The 15,801-nt window shown below is 40.0% G+C and overlaps 1 protein-coding gene across 2 annotated transcripts in view; it reads right to left on the bottom strand.

Moving 5' to 3' along the window:
- Nucleotides 1–455: 455 nt before the first annotated feature.
- Nucleotides 456–15,801, bottom strand: part of LOC147887934 (pentatricopeptide repeat-containing protein At5g39350-like) — a 55,972-nt gene continuing 40,626 nt past the window's right edge. The window contains exons 2-3 of one of the 2 annotated variants that reach the window (XM_087393696.1): nucleotides 1,398–1,586; nucleotides 456–799 (exon numbers count right to left, since the gene is read on the bottom strand). The gene's annotated coding sequence lies outside the window, so the exon portion shown is untranslated. Of the gene's footprint in view, nucleotides 800–1,327; nucleotides 1,587–15,801 lie in introns of both variants that reach the window. The other variant, XM_087393695.1, reaches the window with a different exon arrangement.

Below are 15,801 nucleotides of genomic sequence, written 5' to 3'. Positions count from 1 at the left end.
AGTGGGCTATTATGGGAGGAGGCAGAGTTTGGTTTTGAATCGAGTGAATATTAGTACGAGTCTCCAAAGAGATGTAGGGGATTTCCATACAATTAAAACACTTATATTCATAATATCATTAATGAATAGTTACAATGATGACCTGAGGTAGAGTTTTGTATGGTGAGCTACAGTAGTTTTGTTTTATAGTTTCCTTACTGCTAGTAGACAGAATATTGTGTGTTGTCTATAGCAGTTTTGTATTTAGTGTAAATCGTATCCTCGGGACCAGGACCACTTTATTTATATTTCATTATCTGCCTTGTCTGTAAAGTTAAAACCCTTAGATACTCAGCTCTTATACAATGAAATGCACCTAATCTGTCATCTTTGCAATCTATTTGTGCTGAAGTGGCAAGTTGTCTTTATAAATAAACAATCCTTTGGTAAAGGAGGAGTCCACCTGTTTCCTTGTGATATCTCTTTTTCACTTTTTGCTTTTTGTTTTTTGGGTCTAGACTGATCTCCTTGTCATGTCCAAGCTGAGCATCCTCTAGACATGCAATGTTTTGATAAAGGATGTATCTTCACCTGTTCTTCCAGCTATTTTTCTTTCGTATATCGACTTCAATTTAGTTTTTTAATTCAAAGAGAAAAACTGACCATCGGCTAAAAGTCGTAAGCATGATGTTCTCTTGGTGTCATGTCATAATGAATGATGTCACCATATAGCATTCTCCATGTAAATAGCAAAGTCCCAGTGCAACACCAATAGCAATCTTGTAATGCCAATGCCACTTCAATCCATCTCTACTACTATCTGTGAGTAGAAAAGCAGTATGTGAGTTACAAGCCATAAAACACGTTGCAACTGATTGAGCTCAAGAACTTCTAGCTTAGCAAGGCAAGGGCATCTTTCACACAGTTCTTCAATCAAATGACATTTTCTGTTTTCTGTTTTGGTATATAAAGGTTTGATTCCTCCCAACTTTTGCTTTTAATGATGGAGCAAAGCATTTATTCCCTTTTTGTGAAAGGAAAGCATACAAGATAACATGCAAGCAATAGTTTGCAGAAATAGATATGAATACAACACTCCCTCACTTGTTCACAGGTAATACAGTCAAAGAATTAAAGTTCTGAATTTTTGACTCACCTCAAAGATGCCAAGAAATTGACATAGACAAGAATTCTTTTATCGAGGAATTAACCCAGAAGACAAACAAGACTTTTATGATGGGTACAATCTCCAGAAGAATTCTAAATCAGAATGCTGACCCTATGCTTTTGGCCACTTTATGGCTACAGAAAGCGTTCAGGATCCCCACGTTAATCTTAAAAGACCTACCTTCTAACAAAAGAGTAGCTTCAGAGAAGTTTGTAGCCAGCTAAAGCTCTTCAAATTCAAACTTACAGACTGGTTCCATAAATGCAGGGAAATTCTGTCTACAAACAGAACAGAGAGGAGGTGTTTAAACCCATTTGACTTTTCTTTGATGTTGATGTAACTCTCACAACTTCAGGACCTTCCATTTCTCCCTCACTTCCAGGAGTCTCCATCCTTCCCTCTGTCTCCTGCTTGTCTTCTGTTGCTCTTTCCTGTTCGTCTGAAATGAGGACATGCTCGCTAATTAACAAAAAAAACAGAATTGTTATAAAATTGACGGCTGTATAAGCACAAATGGAACTTATGGGTAAGAGTAAATTGGTATTAGAAGAGAAACATCTTAGAAATTTGTGCACAGTTTTTTCTCAAAAGAAGAAGGTTCTGAGTGGTAATGTAAGAGAAAATCCCACCACATTTTTTTGAAAAACTTGGCAAGTAAAGCAACATTTATGAGATGCTAACCTAAATTATAATAATGTCTATTAAAATATTGGTTCTTGATATTCATAGCTGCTCTGAGATTGACAGGTCAGATTTGCTTTGAGTTAGGACCCTAGACTATGCTTTTCGAGGTTGAAAAGCAGATATTTTGACTTTTTGTCCAAAACTTGGATGTGAAATCAAATCTAACTTGGTGCAGATTTGTTAATCTTTGCTAATTTGGAAATAAAATTTATTAATTTTCCATCACGGAAGAGATTGTTGTTACGTTTGTTAAGGTTTATACTGCAGTAGTCAATTCCGTAGGAGCAAAAGGTGGATTGAAATGATACAAGAGAAACACGTTTGATTCGAAATCACTCAGTGTAGGAGGTGTTGAGCACCAAGACCCGTCAACTATGTATTGAACCTTGATGGAATACGAGCTATCGACCGTGGCATGAGATAGGAGTTGCTTTGCTTCCCCTTTGCTTGGGGGAATTAGATGTCACCATGAACTTAACAAGGCTTAGAAAACCCCACATGAACCACCAAATGATAACGATTTACGGATGTGATGAACTATGAGGACATTCAAAAAAGCATGAAGAGCACCCGACCCAGCAACCGTTCGAGCTCGCAAATGACCTCAATGATAATGTCTATTAAAATATTGGTTCTTGATATTCATAGCTGCTCTGAGATTGACAGGTCAGATTTGCTTTGAGTTAGGACCCTAGACTATGCTTTTCGAGGTTGAAAAGCAGATATTTTGACTTTTTGTCCAAAACTTGGATGTGAAATCAAATCTAACTTGGTGCAGATTTGTTAATCTTTGCTAATTTGGAAATAAAATTTATTAATTTTCCATCACGGAAGAGATTGTTGTTACGTTTGTTAAGGTTTATACTGCAGTAGTCAATTCCGTAGGAGCAAAAGGTGGATTGAAATGATACAAGAGAAACACGTTTGATTCGAAATCACTCAGTGTAGGAGGTGTTGAGCACCAAGACCCGTCAACTATGTATTGAACCTTGATGGAATACGAGCTATCGACCGTGGCATGAGATAGGAGTTGCTTTGCTTCCCCTTTGCTTGGGGGAATTAGATGTCACCATGAACTTAACAAGGCTTAGAAAACCCCACATGAACCACCAAATGATAACGATTTACGGATGTGATGAACTATGAGGACATTCAAAAAAGCATGAAGAGCACCCGACCCAGCAACCGTTCGAGCTCGCAAATGACCTCAATGAGGTTGTTATCATGAGCAACAAACAGAGCAGCGACCAAAGCTTATTGGCACCAGCAAGAGATGTAGAGCAGAGCAACGCAACAACACAATGCAATACTGGCTCAGAGCTAGAGGAACTCGCCAAAGGTACCGCCCATGCAACCAATCACAACGCTGCCCAATCAGCTAGAGTAAAGCCCCACACAACCAAGTAAAGCCGAAAAGAACTCTAGTCCACTCATAGTTAATAATTTTTTCAGAATTAAAAAAAATATACACAACTTTTGCCAAAATCCCCCCAATCTATTCCTAAAGGAGTGCTAATAAAGACAATATGAATTTCATTCATGTGGCCTTTCCTACATGGTGAGGAGGGGTGAATTGCAACTGAGAGAGAGAGAGAGAATTTCATGGGATAGAATTTATAGAATACTCACATGCTCCTCCAATCAATGCATGCAAAAAAAAAGAGAACATAAAAATAACTAAATACTTGATTTTCCTCTTTGGAGGCCAAACGAATACTGGGACATGCCAACTCGAAAGTCTCATTCCTTTACAAATAAAGATCGTATCTCTAATTCAAAGTGGTTAATGTCCTTATAAGAACATCCAATAGTCCCTTCGGCCACGTCTCCCAGCCAGCATAAAAATAAACAAGAGCCAAACCACTGCGACATAAGCAAACAGCGTTGCAAATGGGGCAGTATATGATGCAAAATGCTCTCTAGACGCCTTCCATGACATGAAGAGTGCGAAGCTAGGCAATAGAAAAATGGAGAAGAAAAAGATGCTGAGAAGAATCCTTGGAATTAACGTCCCTAACAGCATGCTCGCTTGCAGAAGCCAAGGAACCAGACATGAATCAGCACTCTCCAATGCTGTTACCACTGCTTCCATGTCCGGTCTCAGCTTTGGTTCCTCTTGCGTGCATAGCCCGATCACATCCAACGCTTTCGAAGCTTGAAGTATTGCCCGAGCTGATCTTCTTACGCTGTCCCTTAGTCTCGGATCCACTTCCCTTACTTCCATTCGCAGCAGAAAAATGGCCGTAGATCCAAAGATTAATCCCACCCTTTGTCTGAAACGTAAACGAAGGCCCGGCATATAGCCCTCGTTAACGACTAACGACTTGGGCAAGTTGAGAATCTCGCTTATGTCTTGCCTTCCAGAAACGAGAGCATATAGCAGCTTGCCGTAGCTGTACACATCCGCTTTCACTGAGATTGTATCACACCGCCTGACCTCAGGAGCCATGTATCCCAATGTACCCCGCAAATACCCGGTCTCATTTTCGTGCAGACTACCCCCTTGACTTGACATGAGAAACGCGAGCCCGAAATCAGCAATGTATGCTTCGTAATTTTCCCCATCGTACAGTACATTTCCGGGCTTGATGTCACAGTGGATCATAGGATCTCTGGCACCACCATGCAAATAAGCCAGTCCCTTGGCGACCCCCCGAGCGATCTTATATCGTGCCTCCCAGCTCAACTCGTTCAAATTCTTATCAAGACTGCGCAGCTGAGGACACACCAAAAGAGGCGTGTCGCCCTCTAAGCAGAAACCCAACAATGGGACAATGTTCCTATGGTTCACAGCTCCGATGTGTCGGATCTCTCGTTCAAAATCTTCCCTCTCGGTAGGTATGCTCCACGCTGCCTGTGGTAATCTCTTCACTGCCACCTGCCTTCCTTCAATGCAACCCCCAAATACCTCCCCGTTGGATCCGGACCCCAGAAGCCTAGTTGAATCAAAGCCATTGGTCGCCTCAGATAGAGATTGTAGGCTGAACTCTTTAAAATTGATCACATGAGCAAACGTCCGTGCGGGAATCCTAATACTTGCAAGAACACTTTCAACATGGCTGTTCGGCCGGCTACGATCAGGATCGAGCTGCACTTCTACTATGCTATAATCTGTTTGAGGCGCAGCAAGGCGTAGCACTTTGTATAAGGATCGAGCGCAGCCGATGACGAAGATTGGAACCCAGATTGAAGAAGGCATGATAGTATGTCTCGTGCAATGTGTTTTCCACAATACATGCTAGGCCTCTTATATAGAGAGTGCCTTTTGAATAGTTAACACATGTGTGATCCTCTCATCCACCTCTCTCCTTGTGGATATCCTCAATCCACATCTTCACATCTTAGGGTGGCTACTTTAATACATTCCTTATCACATACCTTAGCCCTTTAATCTATGTGCTCATGACACCATATTTCTCAACACCTCCCCTTGGTGCCATGATCCTTTGGCTACTGCAAGGTGGTCAGATGTGAGTTACAAGATCAAATCCATCACCTCCCCTTAGTGCATGCATGTGTGATCCTCTCATCCACATCTCTCCTTGTGGATATCCTCAATCGACATCTCTCCTTTTGAATAGTCAACACATGTGTGATCCTCTCATCCACATCTCTCCTTGTGGATATCCTCAATCCACATCTTCACATCTTAGGGTGGCTACTTTAATACATTCCTTATCACATACCTTAGCCCTTTAATCTATGTGCTCATGGCACCATATCTCTCAACACCTCCCCTTGGTGCCATGATCCTTTGGCTACTGCAAGGTGGTCAAATGTGAGTTACAAGATCAAATCCATCACCTCCCCTTAGTGCATGCATTGCTACTTAAGGTGGTCAAGTGTGGTTTTTACATGTCAATACCTCCCCTGGGTGCTTTCATAGCTACTCTCAAGTGGTCAGGCTTGATTACAAACATATGGGCTAGGTTGGCAAGGTTTTTGTTTGTCGATGGCGTTCGCTTCTTCTCTTGACGTAGCTTGATGCATGATGCTTTGTTCTTCATGTGTCTTTAATGCTTTATGTGTGGATGCCATGCTCTATGCTATGGTCATCTCATACACTTGTGCTTTTGGCATGCTTATTGCATTCATGCTTTGATTTGTCATTTGTTGCAAAGGTCTTACCATGAGCTTTATTTTGCTTCAATGGCAATGTCTAATTGCTAACAATGATTCTGACTTGATAGGCACGTAGAGCTCAAAAAGACGATCACTTTTCCTTTTTTGAGCGTGTGCAAATTCCTCCTGGATTGCAAGTTATGGCTTGTCGAAGTTTCTGTGAAGAAGAGGGGGTGGGGCCTTGATGATGTGGCTTGGCTCTTCACATGCTACTTGCAGAACTGTGCTTGGCAAGGGGCCCTATGCCACTTGGCAATCTTCTGACTGAACTGAATTTACCCAATTAAGAAAACTTAACCATGGTCCACGCAACTAAACCTAACCATGGTGATTATTAAACTAACCACGGTTAAATCCTATCTTGACACGTGTCCGTCAATGGTGAGCCTTGAGGCACCTTTGGAATTTATGAGGAAATGCGATGTGACTCTTCTTCTTTGAAGGAAATCTATTGTAGGGGGCGACGGCTCGCAGAGGAGAATAGGCGATGGTGCGATTGTAGTTGGAGACAGTGCTCGCTTTGGAGCTGGGAGGTTCGTCGATGGGCTGGCTATGCAAAAGAGTCGCTGTTGTTCGCCTCAAATCTGTAGGTGAGCAGCTTGGTTGCAGGAGGACCGGCTGTAGAGAATCGACTGGAGGCATCCCGTGAGGCAGATGGAGTAGCCACTGTAGTTGCGCTTGGTGGCTAATGCTCATTAGTGATGCCCTTACTGCAGGTCTTCTACCGTGGAGAATCACAGAGAGCGTGTCGTCCTAAGGCTAGAGCATGTCATTTTGGCTGAATGACAGAGAGCTTTGAAGCTGAGCGTGTGTCGGGAGCAGCTGCTTTGGAGTTTTAGAGCACTTGAAGGCACTGGCTGGAGCCATACGTCTCTCTGCTATGCCTTGTCTAAGGCTCTAATGCGCGCATAAAAAGACTACGATGCTATTTCATCGGCTATCAAGGCGAAAGTGGGTTGGAAGCCGATTATGGATGGTGGTTGTGGGCTGTAGCAACGCCCTTGAGCTGCTGATTCTTGAGCAAACAGGAGCCGTGCTTCAGCCGGGAAGCCAGTGAAACTCATCTCCTTGTGAAGCCGGTGAAGCATCTGTAAGCTTTGGAGATGTGGGTCATTGGAGAGCACTACTTTCGAGAGTTAGCCACTATCCTAAGGTAAGAAGCTAGAGCCTCGTATGGCTTTTGGAAGCCCTTGATGGAGAGAGGCAATTGAAGGAGGCTATTCACAGCATGAGCAGACTTGCAAGTCTTCATTTGCAGAGCAACATCTTTGTAGGAACACCTTTTGCAACAACACCTTCTTCAGAGGAGCATCAATCTTGAAATGTCTTCCATGGACATAGTTTCACACATAACAACTCTCCCTAAAGATACTATGGGTGTGCCAAATTTTATCTTCTCTATACACAAAGCATGGGAAAGAAAAAAAAAACTCACTAATCTACCTAGGCTTGTGAAGCACCTAAGCTCTGATACCATGTGAAAGAGCCAACATGTGATCGCCACTAAGCCTAGTGCACACAATATTAGCGGAATAACTAAGGAGGCTCAAAGCACACTAAATAAAGCATGAGAGGAAGATAGCAAATCTATGTCTCTTGCAATGTGTTTTCAACAATACATGATAGGCCTCTTATATGGAGAGTGCCTTTTGAATAGTCAACACATGTGTGATCCTCTCATCCACATCTCTCCTTGTGGATATCCTCAATCCACATCTCTCCTTGTGGATATCCTCAATCCACATCGCCACATCATGTAGTCCACATCTTAAGGTGGCTACTTTAATACATTCCTTATCACATACCTTAGCCCTTTAATCTATGTGCTCATGGCACCATATCTCTCAATAGGACAAAAGTCATTTAGGTTCATTTAATGGACACCCTAAACCAACCCTTAAAATGGAGCCCACAAAGGGCTAAAATAATACTTTAAAAATGGGTTTTGAGGTCCATATTTTGGAAAATACATATTAAGAAACTCTTCTCTAGAATATAAACCCTGGACAGAAAAAAGTTATCTATATTGAGCCAATAATTCAAAATTGTTCTTTAATTATTTGAAAAGTTAAAAATTTTCTTGATTTTTTAAATCCCAGACTTCAGACAGTAATTTAGGTTGATCTGATTATCTTATACTATAAACTCAAAATCCTAAACCCTAATCCCTCATTGTTTACTATTCCCCAGAACCTAGTCTCCCTCCTCCCAACTCTGACAGCCTGCAGATTCCCAGCCACTAGCATTCAAAATGCTAACAAAGCCCCAAAAGTGAGTAAAATAAATAGATTTCTTTAAGATTCTTTTCCATTTTCATTGCAATTCATGATATTAATTTTAGAATGTAAAAAAATAATTTCTTTTAAAAAAAATATGAAGCCCTCACGTAGATCCAAGCCTAGGGATTGGATTAGTGTGCAACCCTATGTGTGGCTGCACACTAATCTGAACCCTAGGACCAAATTAGCACATATATGATCAATAATTCGATCCTGGGGATCGAACTAGCGTACAGCCTTGTGTGAGACTGCACACTAATCTAGTCCCCACAATCAAATTATCATGCTCCATCATGCTGATTTATTCCCCTAGATCGGAGTAGCATGAAATTCGTTTGGTTCTGCATGCTAAACCGATCCCGTGGGTCAGATTAGCATGCCACATGCTAATCCAATCCTAAGGATCGGATTAGCAAATGAGCATGTTCCTGTTTAGGCCCCTTTCAAAGTTTTTAGCAGTACAAATGGTTTTTTTTGGATCCCTGAGAAGATCTTCCATGATTTGCATGCTTGTCTGATCCCAGGGATCGAATGAGCATGATTTTTCTTGCCAATCCGGTCCTTAGGATTGGATTTGATAATATACTCTAGTTTGGTGATCCCCTGATCAAATTTTCTACTTTTTTCATCATAATTTTTGAAAAACTTATGGTAGTTTGGGGTTTATTTTAGTGAATTTTATTTGGTAAGCTATTAGTTTTTGAAAGGTTTTCTGTATGCGTTTTTCATTGAAAAAGGACTTTGTGATCTAGACTTTATATTGCCCTTAGTTGTAGACTTTGTATCAAAATGTTCTAACAAAAATGTCGTTTTGTCATGCCTCTTTTGTTGTAGACCACTCAAAATCAAAATCAAGCAGCCCAAATCCTCTCCTTCTCCAACTCCTATCAAACCCCCCAAGAGAAGTAGGACCAAAGATGCTTGACCTGGAGCTCAAAAGAAGTTGTTTTTGCTTAGTGGCTGGCAATGAGGACTTCTCAACATCAAGCCACCAGGTCAATAGAAATTATAAATAGCAGAGCAGTTCCCCCAAGGAGGATCCCAAGGCATTTCCAAGTCCACCCGTTAGTGCACTCAAAACATATGGTATTTGAAGCACAATAACAATGAGGGATTGTTTCTATATTTGGCAATGGGTGCTATTCTCTTAGAGGATGAGAGGACCTAGAAGTGTTGTGGCCTTGTAATGTCCCTCACTTACAATAAGGATGGTAGTCATTTTGTAACCTTTGTAGTTTCAAAGGATTTGGGATCGCCTCTCAAAGCGATCTCAGTGGTGGTTGAGATTAATAGTGATTTTAACAAAATTTGTCTTCTCAGTTGTTGCGAGAACAAGTTAAAGAAATAGGAAGGACCAACTCTAATCTACTACCAATATTGGCTCGTTACATATTTGTAGAGAAATGTTCATTAGATATTGAGAGCAAGAAATCCATAGAGGGTGAGAGCAAGAAGAGGACCAAGGCTAACTTCTCACCTAGGCCTATATATCGTAGTGCCAAGGGGGTAGGAAAGAAATAGAATCAGACTCAACAAAAGAAAGAGTCTTACTCAACAGCCATCTCAGAGGATATTTATGATGATGGCACTGAGGTACTTTGCATGCAACAAGCTTTTGGCATAGTACATTCAATCCACAATGTTAAAAAGGGAAAATATCAAGCACACAAAGCTTGTTGATTTCAGGACTTTCCTTATTCAAATAAGGAAACTTCTTAGACCTCCTATGGACCCAGATACTCGTAGGAGACCTCTTGAGGTTAGACCACCATTCCATCTTCGTGTATCACTTTTCTGAATTTGTTTCCATTTTTGGTGATGGTGGATCTAGCTCAATGTCCTAATAAGGCTAGTTTTGATATCAGCAGAACAGGTATCACAGTGCAAAGGCTAGGAGACACTTATGCACTAAGTATCCTAACTCCCTACACTGTAAAGTTACAGAGTGCAAAATATATGTTGGTCTCACTAAAGAACAAACCAATCTTTTGGCATGGGATCACAACAATGATAATGACTACTGGCAAGGTATGACATTCATGCAGAGAATCCATTTCTTTTGCAATGAATAGCTAGATTTCATGTTAACTAATGATAAGGTGACCCTTCAATAGGATTCATTGTTGCCAAGATATAGGTTTGTTTTTTGACGAGACAAAATGTTATGATGCCATGAGGAGGTACGACTAATTTTTCTAGTTGGTATTTAGATTAAGACCAGTATGGGATTTATAAGATGAAATCTTTTAGATGTGGGAAAAGGGGGAGGTGAAGGGGCAGAAGAAGTTGAAGTCTAAGGATGACCCCAACATCATTCCAAAAGGAAAAAATAAAAGATGCGATGTTGCAATGAAGCCACTCTCAGATGAGATGAAAATCACAGTGTTCTGAATAGCAACTAGGGAATAAAGGATGAAAAGTTCATCCTATCTACATTGGTCTAGCAGGTTAAGGCACTAGAGCTCACCCTTGATGAGATGTCTCAATTTTTTGAAGGGTAATCTCCTATTTTTGAATAATTTTATTTTTTATTTATGTATGTAAGATGCATATGTATAATTCAATGATTCTTTTTCTTGCAGCCATAAGACTCCATCGTCTACTTCTGCAATATCATGCACAAGACTCTACTTGCAAATCGATGAAGAGATGTGCCAACTCACCTGGCACCATCACAACAAAAATGAAAGTTATGACGATACGCTTTTGATGTGGAAGCCAGGCTTCAATGCCGGCACACAGTTGTTATCCCTGTCACTCAATCAAGATTAGAATTAATAAAATCTTGGCATTCTTAAAGCAGTTGGCATGTATAATATTAATGAATTGCATATATAATATATAAAATGGTAAATGAATCCCAACAAGCTAAATGAAACCCCACAAGCATGGGATCTGAAATCAAGTTTCCAAAGGCATTTCCTTTTCTCCCAAAGAAAGCAACCTCAAACCATAAAGGAAATTGTCCAAGAACATCCCTAGTGTAGCTTACTATAAAAAATTCCCAAGTGTAAAACTTCTCAAGGGGGATCCTCCTCCATTTTTCTGCTTGAGTAATCCTGAAAAGGTATAGTTCCCTTCACCAATAGACAAGTCCGACTAGTTAGTGATAAGCATAACAAGTAAATGTATCTAGTCTTTCCCATCTTCCCAAGGTTGGACAATGTCTTCTCTTCATTCTTCAAAGTATGTCAAAATATCTAGGAGATTTTCCCATTCAATAATCCAAGGGCATCAATAAGTAGGTTTCAAGGTGCTAAATTATTGTATCCACTAATCAACATAGTGAAACCCTAAAGTGTACCAAAAATTCCAAGAATTTGCCTCATAAGTCTCTTATGCCATTACGGGTGCTAATTGAGATTGAGATTTTTGAACATGTCAACCACCTCATGCATTTCTTTACGCAAACTGTCATTCTCTGTATTCTTTGTTTCTCCTAGTGCAACCAAAACGTCCATAGAAGGTTGTTCCTCCCTCCTCAAAATTTGTTGTACTCCCGTGGTCAACTGCTCCATTCTAATCATCTTCCACTCTTTTGTTTTTGCCAGATCCACAGCTTCCTGGAAATTGGCTACAGGTTTCAATTCCAGCTTCATCCTCCTGAGGGCCTCTAAGTCCTGAAATGAATTTCTCCTTCTTCAACATGGCAGGTGGCTGCTCATTCCCTAGTGACACACACCAACGATCCCACAAGCGGATGAAATCTTGAATATATGCGTCAATGGGACCTCTTTGCACAAAAGTTTGTATTTCATGCCACAATTATTCGGATCCTCTACCCTCCTGTAATGATGTAAAAAAGCATCCCTTGCCAATTCAAACGTTACCTCTATCGGTGGATTATTCGCTGCCTGAGCGGCTTCGTAAGCATGAAACCATCACCTTGCTTCATCCTGTACACAATACGTGAAGATCCGTAACACGAAGGCTGCATCTTGCCGATTCTTGATTAAATAAGTAATTTCCAACTGTTCCATGAATTTCTCGGCATCCTCGCCTGGCATCCCATGAAACAACAGGAAGTCCTGAGCCACGATTTTTGATGATCAACCACCAACGATTCCGGTCTTTGTAAACTGAAGGTCCCAATCTTCCGTGGAGGCACCAAAAACGTGATGAGACTGGCAGAGCTACTGTGAAATGCCTTTATAGCTAGATGAATAGTCACGTTTGCAAACACACCGAGAGGAAACACAATCCCAAGATAAACTCAAAACACCATGAACTGGGAAAACATTGAGAAATACCATATACTGATAGACACCAATAACTGTAGAAAATACCAAAAATGAGATGTATAGAGATCACAACCTCCAAGCAACCATCAACTTGTAGATAGAACCCCCTGTACGATCATATAGAACCTTGTTTCCAAGGATGAATTGGATGCCGAGCCTAAATGGGACCTTGGACCTTGCCTCATATATTGATTTATGAACAACTGGCTATTGAAGCTCTCTAAACAAAGATATCCCTATTAACTCAACTCCAGAATAGCAAATAAATTGATCCACCCACAACTTTTGAAAGTATACAAAAGCTCAAGAAATAAGATTGGATGCCCTCCTCGAGTCTACAACATCATCATGCAGAGCCCAAAACACCAACTTGTAAAGTTGACTAGCATAATGACCTCCCACTATCAACTACCATAGCAATAGATTTAAGGAGAACATGATGTGCCCAACTCTCCCCTTATTTGTTCGATGGAATTGGAATGACTTCTACAACAACAACAATGCAAGGTATACCTCTGTGAACTTTCTTTTATTGGTGATTTTATTTTTGCTACATCCAAAAAGAATAAAATTTCTATTGATGTGATTAAAAAGTATGAGTCTTTGTTTATAATGATTTAATGGTTGAATTTAAAGATGTTTTTTTGAGTGACTTGTGTGATGGTTTACTTCTCGAGCACAATGTAGATCATAAAATAGACATAATTCTTGGATCTACCCCTATCTATAAACCACCGTATAGACTTAGTCAAATGGGAAAAAGTGAGGTTGAAAGATAATTAGTTGAATACCTTAGAAAGTGCCACATTAAACCTAGTGACTCACCATGGCCGTCACCAGTTTTACTGGTAAAGAAAAAAGATGGCACTATACGTTTATGCATAGATTATACAGCCTTAAATAAGTATCCTATGCCTTGCATTGATGAGATCTTTGATTAATTGCAAGGGGCAAAATACTTTACTATTGACTTAAGATTAGGATATCACCAAGTGTGAATTAGAGAAGAGGATGTCCCTAAGACAACATTTCATACTAGATATGGGCATTATCAATTTTTAAAGTAATGCCATTTGGTTTAACTAATGCTTCATCAATTTTTATGACACTTATGAAATGTGTCTTAAGGCCATATTTAGGAGAATTCGCTGTAGTATTCCTAGATGATATCCTCATCTAAAGTAAAACGAGAAAAAAACATCTTGAGCATTTGAGGAAAGTGTTCCAATTGCTTAGAGATGATTCTCCAAGAGAAGTGAAGTACTTGGGACATATTATATTCCAAGAAGGGATTCATATGGATCCTGAAAAGGTAAGGGCCATATTGGAATGACCACATCCTATAAACCTACAAGAATTACAAATGCTCTTATGTTGTCTCGATTTTATAGGAGATTCATCCTAGACTATGCTAAGATTGTTGTTCCAATGATAGCCAGACTTAAGGGCAAGGGAAGTACCTTCAGAAGATGAGCCTCAAAAGAATATCGTTGAGAAAGTGGTTATAGCATTTACTCATGTCTTAAAGGTAATGGATCCCAATGAAACATTCATGGTTAAAAGAGATGCCAGTGACTTTTTTGTTGGGGCAGTACTATTACAAAAGGGTCGACCAGTGGCTTTTGAAAGCAAAAAGTTAGACCATGCCAAACGGGATTGCCCAGCATATGAGAAGGAACTGTTTGCTATAGTCTATGCTTTGAAGAAATGGAGGCACTATTTGTATGGTGCTAAATTCAAGATAATATTTTATCAATAAAGCCTTAAGTGGATTTGCAATTGGCCATAGCTTAAAGGAAGAAAAGCTAGATGGGCAAAAATAATGCAAGTGTTTGATATCCAATTGACATATTGGAAGGAGAAGTTCAATGTGGTAGCAAACTCCCTAAGCCGAATGCCAATTGTTAATGAATTGAGTTTTACTCAATTCCATCCATAATGATTTCCTAGACTCCTTAAAAGGAAAATGAGAGTTTGATCCTTACTTTTTTGAATTATGGAAAGCAATTAAGAAGAGGGATTCAACTAATCAAGGAGCTTTCATTGAGGAGTCACATGACACATGACAAGTTGGTGATAAAGAACTCAAATGGAAATAATATACTATTGAAGATGGCTACCTGCTCTACAAGGGTAGAGTACATATATGGATAATAATGACATTAGGCCCCAAATTTTGTTCAAGTGTCATGATAGTCCGAATGTTGGACATCCAGGAATTCAAAAGATGTATGCACTTCTGAAGAGGAAATTCTTTTGGCTTGGAATAGATAAGGATGTCCAAGATTATATATTGAAGTGTGAAAAATGCCCGGTTAATAAGGTTGAATGCCTTAAGGAGGTAGGAGGTCTCCTACACTGTTAGAGATTTCATCTGGAAAATGGGAAAGCATCTCCATAGATTTGATTGTTGGATTACCTAGGACACAAAGGGGGGAAAACTCTCTGTGGGTAATTGTGGATCGATTGACCAAGATGGCTCACTTTATTCGAACCAATGAAGAGGTTAAAACCCCAAAATTGACTAGGCTATTTGTAGAGCACATTTATAAATTGCATGGGCTACCAACTAGCTGGTATTGTTAGTGACCGGGATAGCAACATCTATTTTTGAGGGCCGTGGTTATGAGGTTGGAAACTTCTTTGAATGTGAGCACCACGGATCATCCACAAAGTGATGGTCGTCAAACTAAAAGGGTCAATCAGGTCATTGAGGATATGCTTCAAGCATATGTAAGTAAATGGAAAACTAATTCGGAACAGTATTTTCCCATATTAGAATTTGCATATAATACTGCCCAACACTCAGCTACAAGTTTTAGTCCACTCATAATTATGTATCGATTTCAACCTAGAGCCCCAATTGTTGTAGTGGGACTTGAAAAAGAGAAGGTTCAAGCAGCTAAAGAATTTCTCGAGAGTATGAATCAAATGCTTAAGTTAGCTAAAGATAACATTAGGAGACCTCAGGATAGAGCAAGAAGTAATGCAAACTCCCACGGTAGAAGGTTGGATTTTGAAGTAAAAGAGCAAGCGACCAAATAATTTCTCGAGAGTATGAACAAAATGTTTAAGTTAGCTAAAGATAGCATCAGGAGAGCTCAGGATAGAGCAAGAAGTAACACAAACCCCCACCGTATAAGGTTGGATTTTGAAGTAAATGAGAAATTCTATCATAGGGTACTTGAATCATAAGAATCTCTAAAGATAGGTAAATGTCCGAAGTTGTCTTTTAGGTATTGCAGTCCATTCACAATACTTAAGAGGATTGGGGAACTTGCTTACAAATTAGCCTTAGAGAGGGATGTAGAGTACATCCAGTTTTTCG

Source organism: Dipteris shenzhenensis, chromosome 22 (genome assembly GCF_047967505.1).
Source record: "Dipteris shenzhenensis isolate YYH24624 ecotype China chromosome 22, Dip_SZ_1.0, whole genome shotgun sequence".
NCBI lineage: Eukaryota > Viridiplantae > Streptophyta > Polypodiopsida > Gleicheniales > Dipteridaceae > Dipteris > Dipteris shenzhenensis.
The sequence above is the reverse complement of the archived record's forward strand: the minus strand, read 5'-3'. Positions and strand labels throughout refer to the sequence as shown.